The 12,604-nt window shown below is 48.1% G+C and overlaps 1 protein-coding gene across 5 annotated transcripts in view; it reads left to right on the forward strand.

The window, feature by feature from the left end:
* The first annotated feature begins 1,564 nt into the window (after positions 1–1,564).
* Positions 1,565–12,604, forward strand: part of RHBDF1 (rhomboid 5 homolog 1) — a 162,831-nt gene continuing 151,791 nt past the window's right edge. For 2 of the 5 annotated variants that reach the window (XM_068113688.2, XM_068113677.2), the window contains exon 1: positions 1,566–2,177. The gene's annotated coding sequence lies outside the window, so the exon portion shown is untranslated. Of the gene's footprint in view, positions 2,178–12,604 lie in introns of all 5 variants that reach the window. The other 3 variants (XM_068113679.2, XM_068113736.2, XM_068113726.2) reach the window with 3 other exon arrangements.

The following is a 12,604-nucleotide window of genomic DNA, read 5'->3' on the forward strand; positions in this document are numbered from 1 at the left end:
GTAACCCCCTACCCCAAACCTAACCCCTATCCCTCCTCCTTCCAAGTTTCCAGTTTCCTTCTGTATCCAAATCGTCATCTCCACACCCATTGTTTGTCCGTCTGCCTCTGTCTCGGCCTTCAATTCTGCTGTTGGTGTTTCCCCCTCTCTCTGCTGTTCCTTTAGTCCTGTTACATCCTGATCCGTTCAGTGTCCTCGTACTAGCTCTTCCACGAGCCTCGACTATGTATACAAAAAAAATAAAGTATAAAAGGTGATCTTCCTCCTTGCTGGAGAAGGTGCAGTCTTGTCTGCTTCGGAGGTATCTGTGACCCTTTAATTTCATTTTACACCAGTTAGCCGTCATTGTTCGGAACATTTTGGTTACAACCAGCCATATGGCTTTCCCTTCCCCCATGGGGCCGTGTGCCTCAGCTGCTTGTTAATGTTAGGGGTGACCGATGGCGCTCTGGGGAATCGTGCCAATAAGGTAAATTCTTACTCGCTAACTTTCTCCTCACTAGTTACCTCGCAAGGGGGACACGGACAACCCAAACCTTAAATACCTTTGCCTTGTTAATGCTTATAAACGGACTTTCATCATCGTCATTCTTCATCATCCCAGCACGGAATTCGTCACAACCATTCAGGTCCTCCGGAAACTGTGGAGGACGTAATTTGAACCGAAACTAAAGAGAGCGCCCGTTTGGCCTGAGATACCAAATATTGGATATAGTGTATACTGCAACACCCCGTCTCCGTCACCCACCCCCCCCCCCCCCCCGTTTCATAGAGAAGAGAAGCCTCCTCCTCTTCTTCTGTTTAAAATAGTTTTAATGGCGTTTTCAAAGCCGTGAGGCTCTATATACGCCACGCACCTAAACACTTCGGCTGGAGCTCAAATAATACGAACTTAAACAACTGGAATAATAATGTAGGTGAATATAAAAAAATATTATACCAAGCTAAGAGCCAAGCAATGTCGTTTGTTAATCACCGTGAAGTAATTTTTATTAACATATTCATCCCACATTGTTTATAAAAATCGACATTATGAACCCTAAATATTATACGTGCAAACAAGCCAATAATAATGATTTATTCTCAGAAAATATTCTACTCTTTATAATTTAACCTTTAATTTAAAAAAATATCGATTCACAAACCTAGCAAACAGTAAATCCTATACACCGCTCAACTTGTTTTTTGAACTAAATTCTTCATTACCACACCGAAAAACGTTTTTTAACTTCCATACCAATTCATGCACTCCAAGTCCAGTCTACCTTCGATGATATGGAAGTAAAAATGTCCAATTCGGACGACGCAATACCAACACAGCAGTGCAAATGGTTACACACAGAGGTGTCAATTATTGGATGGTGTAACGTGGCCATGTTTGTATATCTTGGCTGATCTAAAGATTGCTCGAGTTTGAAATAGTAATCGAATGTACTATATTGCGTCTTAATAGATTGTATTTAATTTTACACTCTTATTTATATATATAATTACCAGAAATACATGTGAAGAAGAATAACAGATGCTTTATATTTATATATATAAATATATATATTTTTCTTCAAAGTTCAAACCACGGAGTGAGCGTCTGAGGCTCTGTGTGTGGTCTGCGGCTGTTCTGTGAGACAAGTGCAGCTTGTTCCACATTTCATTACTCATCTTCTCCTTTTCTCTGAAGTCTGGGTTGGGCTGCGAAAATATTCACCGACAATAAAGCAGCGATTTAAGTTTTGTATGAATTTCGATACATTCTCATTCACGTGTTTCCCTTTGATTAAAACTGATTTACGACGATTGGTCAAACTAATGATACTTTTGAACAGCTTTTAATACCTGGGAGTGATTATTGAAAACTTTTAAAAGTTTGATGAAAACGACAAAGTTCAGGTTTGAATCAAGTATCGTTTGAGAAAGGTCGGAAGAAAGATCGCTTTAATCTCTGCGTGTTCAGCTTTCCTGCCCGTCCGTGTTCCTGCCCGTGCTGTTGGTGAATGTATGGAGACGAGGTGAGAGGACTCCCGTGTAATAAGGGCCCTAACGGTTCTGGCTCTGCTCGGAGGAATTCCCTCGGAGAGCTCACCGAGCGCTACCTCGGACGTGCTTGGAGGGGGACCCGGCATTACTGTACTGAGTCCAACGTGAAGTGCACCTGGCCCTGCAGATCCAATCTCTCTCAGGTAGGCCGTATCGTGTAAACTCGGACGTATCGTGACAAACTGCTCCTGTTTAACTTTTGAATGTTTTGCGAAGTTGAATTCTGCGCATTGGATTGTATATACTGAGGATGCCAAGGAACGCGATGGCGAAGGGTTTCTGAATGGGGGTGATTGGTTCCTCAGGGGAGTTAATGCAATGGTGTTTCCTGCAGGATGCGTGAGGGTGCCTCAAAGTGGTGGGTGAGTGGGGTTTCTGATGAGGTGGGGTGGGTGAGTGGGGCTCCTGATGAGGTGGGGTGGATGAGTGGGGCTCCTGATGAGGTGGGGTGGGTGAGTGGGGCTCCTGATGAGGTGGGGTGGGTGAGTGGGGCTCCTGATGAGGTGGGGTGGGTGAGTGGGGTTTCTGATGAGGTGGGGTGGGTGAGTGGGGCTCCTGATGAGGTGGGGTGGATGAGTGGGGCTCCTGATGAGGTGGGGTGGGTGAGTGGGGCTCCTGATGAGGTGGGGTGGGTGAGTGGGGCTCCTGATGAGGTGGGGTGGGTGAGTGGGGATTTTGATGAGGTGGGGTGGGTGAGTGGGGCTCCTGATGAGGTGGGGTGGGTGAGTGGGGCTCCTGATGGGGTGGGGTGGGTGAGTGGGGATTTTGATGAGGTGGGGTGGGTGAGTGGACATCCTGGTGATGAGGAGGGGTAGGTGAGTCAGGGTTACTGTGAGGTGTTTGTGAAGTTTGGGAGGGGTGTCTACATTTCTGGGGCGAAGGGAGTGTGAGTCAGGGTTTCTGAGGAGACTGGGGTGAGTCGGGGTTTCTGAGGAGACTGGGAGTGAGTCAGGGTTTCTGAGGAGACTGGGGGTGAGTCAGGGTTTCTGAGGAGACTGGGGGTGAGTCGGGGTTTCTGAGGAGACTGGGGGTGAGTCGGGGTTTCTGAGGAGACTGGGGGTGAGTCGGGGTTTCTGAGGAGACTGGGGGTGAGTCGGGGTTTCTGAGGAGACTGGGGGTGAGTCGGGGTTTCTGAGGAGACTGGGGGTGAGTCGGGGTTTCTGAGGAGACTGGGGGTGAGTCGGGGTTTCTGAGGAGACTGGGGGTGAGTCGGGGTTTCTGAGGAGACTGGGGGTGAGTCGGGGTTTCTGAGGAGACTGGGGGTGAGTCGGGGTTTCTGAGGAGACTGGGGGTGAGTCGGGGTTTCTGAGGAGACTGGGGGTGAGTCGGGGTTTCTGAGGAGACTGGGGGTGAGTCGGGGTTTCTGAGGAGACTGGGGGTGAGTCGGGGTTTCTGAGGAGACTGGGGGTGAGTCGGGGTTTCTGAGGAGACTGGGGGTGAGTCGGGGTTTCTGAGGAGACTGGGGGTGAGTCGGAGTTTCTGAGAAGACTGGGGGTGAGTCGGGGTTTCTGAGGAGACTGGGGGTGTGTCAGGGTTTCTGAGGAGACTGGGGGTGAGTCGGGGTTTCTGAGGAGACGGGGGGTGAGTCGGGGTTTCTGAGGAGAATGGGCGTGAGTCGGGGTTTCTGAGGAGACTGGGCGTGAGTCGGGGTTTCTGAGGAGACTGGGCGTGAGTCGGGGTTTCTGAGGAGACTGGGCGTGAGTCGGGGTTTCTGAGGAGACTGGGCGTGAGTCGGGGTTTCTGAGGAGACTGGGCGTGAGTCGGGGTTTCTGAGGAGACTGGGCGTGAGTCGGGGTTTCTGAGGAGACTGGGCGTGAGTCGGGGTTTCTGAGGAGACTGGGCGTTAGTCGGGGTTTCTGAGGAGACTGGGCGTGAGTCGGGGTTTCTGAGGAGACTGGGCGTGAGTCGGGGTTTCTGAGGAGACTGGGCGTGAGTCGGGGTTTCTGAGGAGACTGGGGGTGAGTCGGGGTTTCTGAGGAGACTGGGGGTGAGTCTGGGTTTCTGAGGAGAGGGTTTCTGAGGAGACGGGGGTGAGTCAGGGTATCTGAGGAGACTGGGCGTGAGTCGGGTTTTCAGAGTTGAATGGGGGTGATTCGGGGTTTCAGAGTTGAATGGGGTGAGTCGGGGATTTCTGAGGAGACTGGGGGTGAGTCGGGATTTCTGAGGAGACTGGGGGTGAGTCGGGGTTTCTGAGGAGACTGGGGGTGAGTCGGGGTTTCTGAGGAGACTGGGGGTGAGTCGGGGTTTCTGAGGAGACTATGGGTGAGTCGGGGTTTCTGAGGAGACTGGGTGAGTCGGGATTCACGTGAGGGGTGGGCGATTCGGGGTTCCCGTGAGGGGTGGGCGAGTCGGGGTTCCCGTGAGGGGTGGTCGAGTCGCGGTTCCCGTGAGGGGTGGGCGAGTCGGGGTTCCCGTGAGGGGTGGGCGAGTCGGGGTTTCCGTGACGGGTGGGCGAGTCGGGGTTCCTGATAGGGGGAGGGGGAGAGAGGTGATTGGAGGTTCTTGGGAGGAAGGGAAATAGGCGAGTGAGGTTTCCAGAGAGTCCATTGCGCGAGCAGGAGTTGGTGAGAGGAGGTTCCCAAGTGGGTGATCCAGTTAGAGGGATGTCCAAGGAGGGTGAAGGTGTGAGTGGCTGGTTTCAGGAGTGTGATCCAGTGGGTGGGGAGGTCCCAGGAGGTTGAGGCAGTTAGTGAGAGGCCCGAAGAGAGTGATGTGGTGATGGGGGTGCTTGCTCGGGGTTGGATAGAGGGGAGTGGTTTTAATTGGGGATGCCTGAGTGGTGTATGAGTAGGGGGTGGGGGAGTGAGTTGAGAATTGTGAGTCAGGTTTCCCAAGAGGGGGAAGGGTTGAATGGGTTGTTCCAAGACTGGGGAGAGGGGTGCAGAGTGGGGATACCAAAGATAAAATAAGATGAGATGAGATGAGATGAGGTGGGAGTGTGAGCCACTGAGCCAGGTGCTTGAGTGTGGAGAGAGTCGAGTTCCCCAGAGGTTTGTGAATGTGGTCTTCTGAAATGATTAATGAGGATTTTGCTGTGGGAGCTGAGGAATCTTGGCTGGAAAGCATGAGCGTGGATAGTTTGGTGTCTTTGATGTTTGCTGAGCAAAAGTATTTTGCTTAAGATCCTGTCATACCTGGCAGCATATGGAGCCTCTTGAAGAACTCGCTTCACATTCATCTGTCTTGGTCCACTGACTTGGCGTTCACACCATCCAGGTTGTTTCCAGCTCACCCAGCTCTCTTTCTACCATATGCCACCAGATCTCTCTACGTTGTCCAACCCTTCTTCTACCTCTAGGCTTCCAGCGTATCACTGTTTTTGTGATGTTTTTTTTTCTCATATGTAGTCCATGCCCGATCTTTATTGTTTTCTCATTTTCATTTCCTCCATGTTTTTCCTTTCAGTTTCTCTTTCTACCTGCTCCTTGCTCACTCTATCTGGCCAGAAGATTCGTAAAATATATTTGTGACATATAAATTAGAGTGTTCATAGAACACCTTACCCCACGCAGTGTTTAAGTGCATAATTAAATTGAAATAAAATAATCATTAAAGTCATAAAAAATTCTGGAAGTTTAGCGCTGTTGATGTGTCTTATACACCACCTTATTTTACATGTCCAAGTACTGCTAAAGGGAAGGGTTTTGAAAGTGGCAAAAAGGAGATTTGTGTTCTACCGTGTTCAAATATATTTCAATTGAAATATAGGAGAGACGCGAAGGGTCGTAGAAAAAAAATCCGGAAGTTAAAGCATCGTAGATGTAGTGTTTTAAACACCATCTTATTACCTCCACTACCGAAGGTGGATAGAGGTTGTGATTTCACCCATATCTGTCTGTCTTGTCTGTCTGTCTGTTTGTTTGTTTTGGACAGGATATCTCAAGAAGTTGTGGATGGATTCGGATGAAATTTAGTGGAGAGGTTAGGTATGTGACAAGAACGAAATTATTAGAATTTGGTGAAGATCCGGACCCGGATCTGGATCCGAGAATTTTTAAACTGATTCTTCACCAATGAGAGATAGGGCAAAAAATGATATATCGCACTATATCTCAAAAAGTTGTGGATGGATTTGGAAGAAACTTGGTGGAGAGGGTGGGTGTGTGATATGGACGAATTGATGCAATTTAGGTGAAAATTTGAATCCACATCCAGGTCAGATAAATTTTTGTCCCCCGTCGCACCGCGGAGCGAAAGGGGGACTATGGTTTTCCCATCCGTGCGTGCGTGCGTGCGAACATGCATGCGTGCGAACGTGCGTGCGTGCATCTGTGCGTACGTAAGCGAAGGACCGAATTCTAATTTGCTGTGTGGGTGCAACCCACGTCAAAATCCAAGATGGCCACCGCCATGTATGTCTGACACCATGGATGTCTGAACCTTGTGAGCGAAATATCTTGAAAAATAAACGAACTACTATCTTCTAATCTGGTGTGTGGGTGTATCTACGCATATGGAAGAACGCTATTGAAAATTGGTCGCCACGTCAAAATCCAAGATGGCCACCGCCATGTATGTCTGCACCTTGTGAGCGGAATATCTTGAAAAATAAGCGAAGTACCAACTTCTAATCTGGTGTGTGGGTGTATCTAGGCATAAGGAAGAACGCTATTGAAAATTGGGTCATCACGTCAAAATCCAATATGGCCGCCACCATATATATGTCTGAACCTTGTGAGCGAAATATCTTGAAAAATAAACGAACTACTAACTTCTAATCTGGTGTGTGGTTGTATCTACGCATAAGGAAGAACGCTATTGAAAATTGGGTCGCCACGTCAAAATTCAAGATGGCCGCCTTGCGTCTTCCACTTTGTCAACTCATCACTTCAACGACGGGTGACCTAGGCGTAACGCTTGTTTAGTAATTCTTCACCATTGAGTAATAGGGCTTAAACTGATATATAGCATGATATTTTAAAAAGTTATGGATGGATTATGAGAAAACTAGGTGGACGAGTTGGTTAGGTGACAAGAAAAAGCCGATTCGATTTTGGTTTAGGCCCGAATCCTGATCTGCCCCATCAGTGGGATACAAAACTTAAACTGTTCAGCCTGGTTGGGGGTATGCTCTCTACTGAGTGCAGTTCTAGTTTAACATGCTACATTAGTTATTCATGCAAGACGTGCATACATGCAAGATGCATGTAATACATCTCAGTCGCCCGCGACCTCTCTAGCGCGGGCGTCGAACCAGTTCATTTCCGGGCGACCGGGCCGAGTATCGGCTCGGCCGTGGCCGAAGCCGTTGATTCCGCCGTAGCACGCTAACGCGTAGGCTCGCGCGTCCCTGGTCCGCCGGGGCTCCGCGGGTGTCCTACCGTGCCCACGTCGCCATGCTCCCTGAATAAGAGAGTCAGACGTGGTGCCCGGGGACGGAGTTCGCTGTCTAAACATGGTAGCGCTAGGCCAGTGGGACCGCCGGGACCCACGTGCACTCACAAATTGTTATGCGCGTGGGCGGCAGTATCACACCGGGGCGCCCAAACGCTCCCCGGCTAAAGTTCATCCTGAAAGCGCCCACATTGTGCGGACAAACCAAGTCAAGGGCCACGTGGTCAGGAGAACCTCGTCCCTTCCGGTCACACTGTGCCTATCGGCCGGCCTCGAAGACCGAAATTGTGACGGTGTCACCCGACCTTGGGCATTGAGGAAGTTAGGAGTGGAGGAATGGTTGATCAGAGTAGTGATGGCAATGTACAAAAGAGCACGCACAGCTGTAAGGACGAAGGACGGGAACAGTGGTGAGTTTGAGGTGAAGGTGGGAGTGCATCAGGGGTCGGTACTAAGTCCACTACTATTTGTAGCTGTGATGGAGGTGCTGGCTCAGACCGTAAAGGAGGGTTTACCGTGGGAGTTGTTGTATGCAGATGATCTGGTGTTGATTGCGGAAAGTATGGATGGACTGAAGGAAAAGATGAACAAGTGGAAGGAATGTATGGAGACAAAAGGTCTGAAGGTGAATATCGGAAAGACAAAGGTGATGGCAAGTGGTAAAGCATGTGGTGAGGTGGAAAGAACTGGGAAGTGGCCGTGTGCTGTGTGCAGGAAGGGTGTCGGAGTGAACTCCATTCAATGTACAATGTGTGCTGAGTGGGTTCATCAAAAATGTAGTGGTCTGAGAGGGTCATTAACCAGTGTGGCAGCTACATTCAAATGTAAGGTGTGCACAGAGGGCGTGAGACGGCGTGAAGCTGGAAGGTGTGAAAACATTTTGCTACCTCGGAGACATGCTGAATGGAGAAGGTGGATCAGACTCGGCAACGGTTGCTCGAGTGAGATGTGCATGGAAGAAGTTTCGGGAACTGAGTGGCGTGCTGATGAGGAGGAGAGTGTCGCTGAAGCTGAAGGGAAAGGTGTATGCTGCATGTGTGAGAAGTGTTATGATTTATGGGAGCGAGACATGGGTAATGAACGTAGAGCAGCAACGAAGGCTGGAAAGGGTGGAAATGCGAATGGTTCGATGGATGTGCGGAGTATCGTTGAGAGAGAGGAAGACAAATGATGAATTGCGAAAGATGATGGGAATATTGCCTGTGATTGATGCTGTGAAGAGGAACAGGTTGAGATGGTTTGGTCATGTATTGAGGAAGGATGAAAGTGACTGGTTGAGAAGAGTGATGGAAGTTAATGTAGAAGGAAGTAGAGGACGGGGAAGACCGAGAAAGACTTGGCTAAAGATGGTGGAAGAAGAAATGCGGGCAAGGGGGTTAACAAGGAGAGATGCAGAAAATAGGGCAAAATGGAGAAGATTGTCATGGGGACCGCAAGGCTAACCCCCGCTCTAGCAGGGAACATGGCCTTAAAATGCATGTTGTTGTTGTTGTTGTTGTGTATTAGTTATTCATGCCTGTTGTTTGTATCCATTATGATGTCCTTTAAAACAGTTAGTTTCCTGTTTGGAATGATTTTCAATCTTGTTTGAATGCCAGACGGGCAGAAAGAGTAAAGAAAAAATCAAGACGGAAAGTGTAACAGCGGCGTAGCCAGGCTTGTTTGATACTTTCGTTGAAGAGGATAGTATGACCTAGCTGGAGATACCAGTTAGCATATAATGTAAGTATTAAGTTATTTTGAAGTACTCCAAGTCTCTAAGCTGTCTGTCATCATGGAAGTGAAGAGTTTGCATTGAGACACCATATGGTTTATTCGATATGTTGGTCAGTTAATCAACACTATCAAAGGGGCCTCAGCACCATCCCAACACACACCACTGTGTGTGTTACAGAATGAGGTGTTTTACAGCGGCAGTAGTGCAAATCCCGCCACCAACCTACTTGAGAGAGGACCCAGTGCGTTGGTACTCATTTTGCCGACCTTGGAAGGATGACAGGCTGAGTCAACCTCTCTGGCGTTAGTTCAACGATTGTCCAAGATTCGAACCCAGGATCCTAGGACCCCAAGCCAGCACCCTAACTGCTAAGCCAACACCAGGCTTAGGGTGGTTGGAGGCTGTCATAAGAAATGCTTCAATGTTTGAAGAGCCCTTAATCAAAGTTTTAATTATATATGATCTGGGGGGCATGCACTCCCCACTCTTCCCCCACAACCCCCCGTCATATATCATCACCCTGTTGTCATAATTTCAGTTCCCCCCAATCATCAAGTGTGATAATTTGCCCCAACCAGGTATATGATGTAATATATGAACGTTCCCTAAAGGGTGTTGAAAGAAACATAACTGGCAAAGCCATATGCCATTAGATTCTACCTTTCAGAAGAGTAATTGTCAGCTATAAAACTCACCCAATATTTGGGATAAATATGCGAGGGACATACACACATAGAGAGACAAACTCTGTAAACACAGGAACCAAACATCTATGCCATAAAAAATCGTTTGTTTAATCAAGAATTTGCCAGTTCTAAAAGTCTTTTTGTGATTTTGAAGAAGAAGAAGAAGAAGCATAAATGTATGGTTTATTCACACAGCAGTTTGAACGGAAACATTTATTAATCTACGACCGACAGTAGAAATCCTTTCGAAGGACACGGAACGAACACACAAAATTATATATACAGTGGTGATATTTTGCGAAGCAATATAAAAATATATAAAACTACACAGAAGGATCCCACAAACAACAACAACCGCAGCCACGATAACAATCGAGTGTTATAAAAGATCCTTATTTTCACGTGTTTTACTTCATGTGTTTCACACTGAATGAAAAACGTAAAGGTAGAGCATGCAGATTGTGATACATGACAGGTTTAACAATGTGTCCGGCCTGAACGGCATTTGAATCAAAATGGCGGTGTGTGGAGTCAGTCGTCGTACTGCCGTAATGACATCACATCGCCCCTGTCATGTGACCAGATCCTCAGCTCTGATTGGTGTATGTTTGAGGGGACAGACAGACAGACAGACAGACATACTTACTTACATACATACATACATACATACATACATGCATACATGCAGACAAACATTGTTCTATACGGCTTTGCCCTATGGGCTATGCCGTAAAATCTCACTCCTCTGCACATGTGCGACCTGGAGGAATTAACAGGCAAAGTACTGCTGAGGCCAAAAAATATATATTGCTGGTCTCTGGTCAGACCAAAGTTCCAGAATTGATGCGGCGATGCGATTTTTTTTCTTATTTTTTTTTGAAAAGCATGGATTGCACATATAGAGGTTTTTTTGTGTCCTCATGCCTTGCGGTCCTCCTCATCTGTTGTGGCGCCGTCCAGAGAGAAATTAAAGACAGCCAATGGGACTGGTAGGCCTTTTTGTAAATAATGAACACAAGCAAGTTATTTTAAAATGTATTTATTCTGAAAATTTTAAAGTTCTTCAAGCATATTATAGACTGCCATTTCGTTCTCGAGATCGCCTCGGCCTACCGTTAAACATTCCAATGCGTCCATCGCGTCAACACTGCTCATGCGCAAGTGGTCTAACAGGCCGATGGTCTCCCACGATCTCTTCTTCCAGTCCACAAGATTATCACAGACACTTATAACTTCATGACAAACGAGATAGGATCCAGGCCTAACTAACGCGACCACCCGCAGCTCTCTGGGCCTTCTGGTTGCTTCACACGAACCCGACAAAGATCGTCTTCGTTTCAATAAATGACAATATCCAGCCGATAGACGCCTTGCATCGCATGTGTCGTCCATGGCAACCGGTTCCGGCCGCCATCTTGGGTGGCATAACCAACATGGCAGGAAAGCTGTCGTTTGATCAGACGGACCTGTCAGTTTACGCCCGTAGCTTGCCCGTTGGGGCATTTTCGCAGTATTGCGAGAAACTGAGGCTGTGTCATCTGCCTGTGGACCCATGTGGACCCACAAGTACGCCACACACACTCCACAGTCCACACACACTCCACACGTACGCCACAAGTACGCCACACACACTCCACAAGTACGCCACACACACTCCACAGTCCACACGTATGCCACACGTATGCCACACGTACGCCACACATACGCCACATACACACTCCACAAGTACGCCACACGTACGCCGCACATACGCCACACACACTCCACAAGTACGCTACACACACTCCACAAGTACGCCACACGTACGCCACACGTATGCCACACACACTCCACATGTACACCACAAGTACGCCACACACACTCCACACGTATGCCACACACACTCCACACGTACGCCACAAGTACGCCACACACACTCCACACGTACGCCACAAGTACGCCACACACACACTCCACAAGTACGCCACACGTCGCCACATGTACGTACGTAACCAAATGCCTAATCCTGCTTTTCGCTTCGCGAGCGAAGGGAACAACCTCATGAGCCATATTCTCACCTGAGAGCTGCAGTCAAGGCAGCTATGAATCCATTTTAGCGTTGTGTCATCCGGAAAATGGTAGAATGACAAGCCCGATCCCTTATGAAATCGGGCTGTACATCCGACAGCACAACAACTCTTTACCATCGTGTAGGGGGCAATTTATATGTGAGACGAGTTTCAAATTGCCGCCATTACGTATGGTGGCAGAAGCAATGTTTTGCCACCCAAGCGGTCACGTGACTAAGATGATGACGTCACGTGCAACTTCCCGATTGGATTCATGACGTCACGGCACACAAAACTACTCATATCTTTGGAACGGCTGGTTGGATTTGGACAAACTAAACGCAAATAAAATTGGTGACGCGCAGGGTCAAAATCGATGCGCGCGCTGACCAGAACCCGGAAATATATTTTTCTTGGCCTAACCTACAAGTATGTTTTCCGATTTGTGTTCTGATTTGTGTTTAAAAGATAACATTCAATGTAAATTAAGGAGTTTCTCATTCATAAACTGATGTTTGTAGATGGACCGATGGACAGACAGAAGTCAACCTATTGCTTAACCCCGCTTCTCGTGTTGTGTGTGCGGGGCAGGCTCGTAGTTACGGGGCTTATGTGCAGGTGAGGGGGAACTTCCCCCAACCCCCAGATATAAATTATACCCCTCTAGAATCTGACCGTCCAAAAATAACAAACGTTAGCATATGATGAGAAAAATCCTTCAGCCCTTTGCATGGATTGAGGCCAAACCATGGTCTCAGGTATAAAATCTAAACTTCATTAATCTG

The sequence above is a fragment of the Myxine glutinosa genome, chromosome 1 (assembly GCF_964187855.1).
Source record: "Myxine glutinosa chromosome 1, kmMyxGlut1.1, whole genome shotgun sequence".
NCBI lineage: Eukaryota > Metazoa > Chordata > Myxini > Myxiniformes > Myxinidae > Myxine > Myxine glutinosa.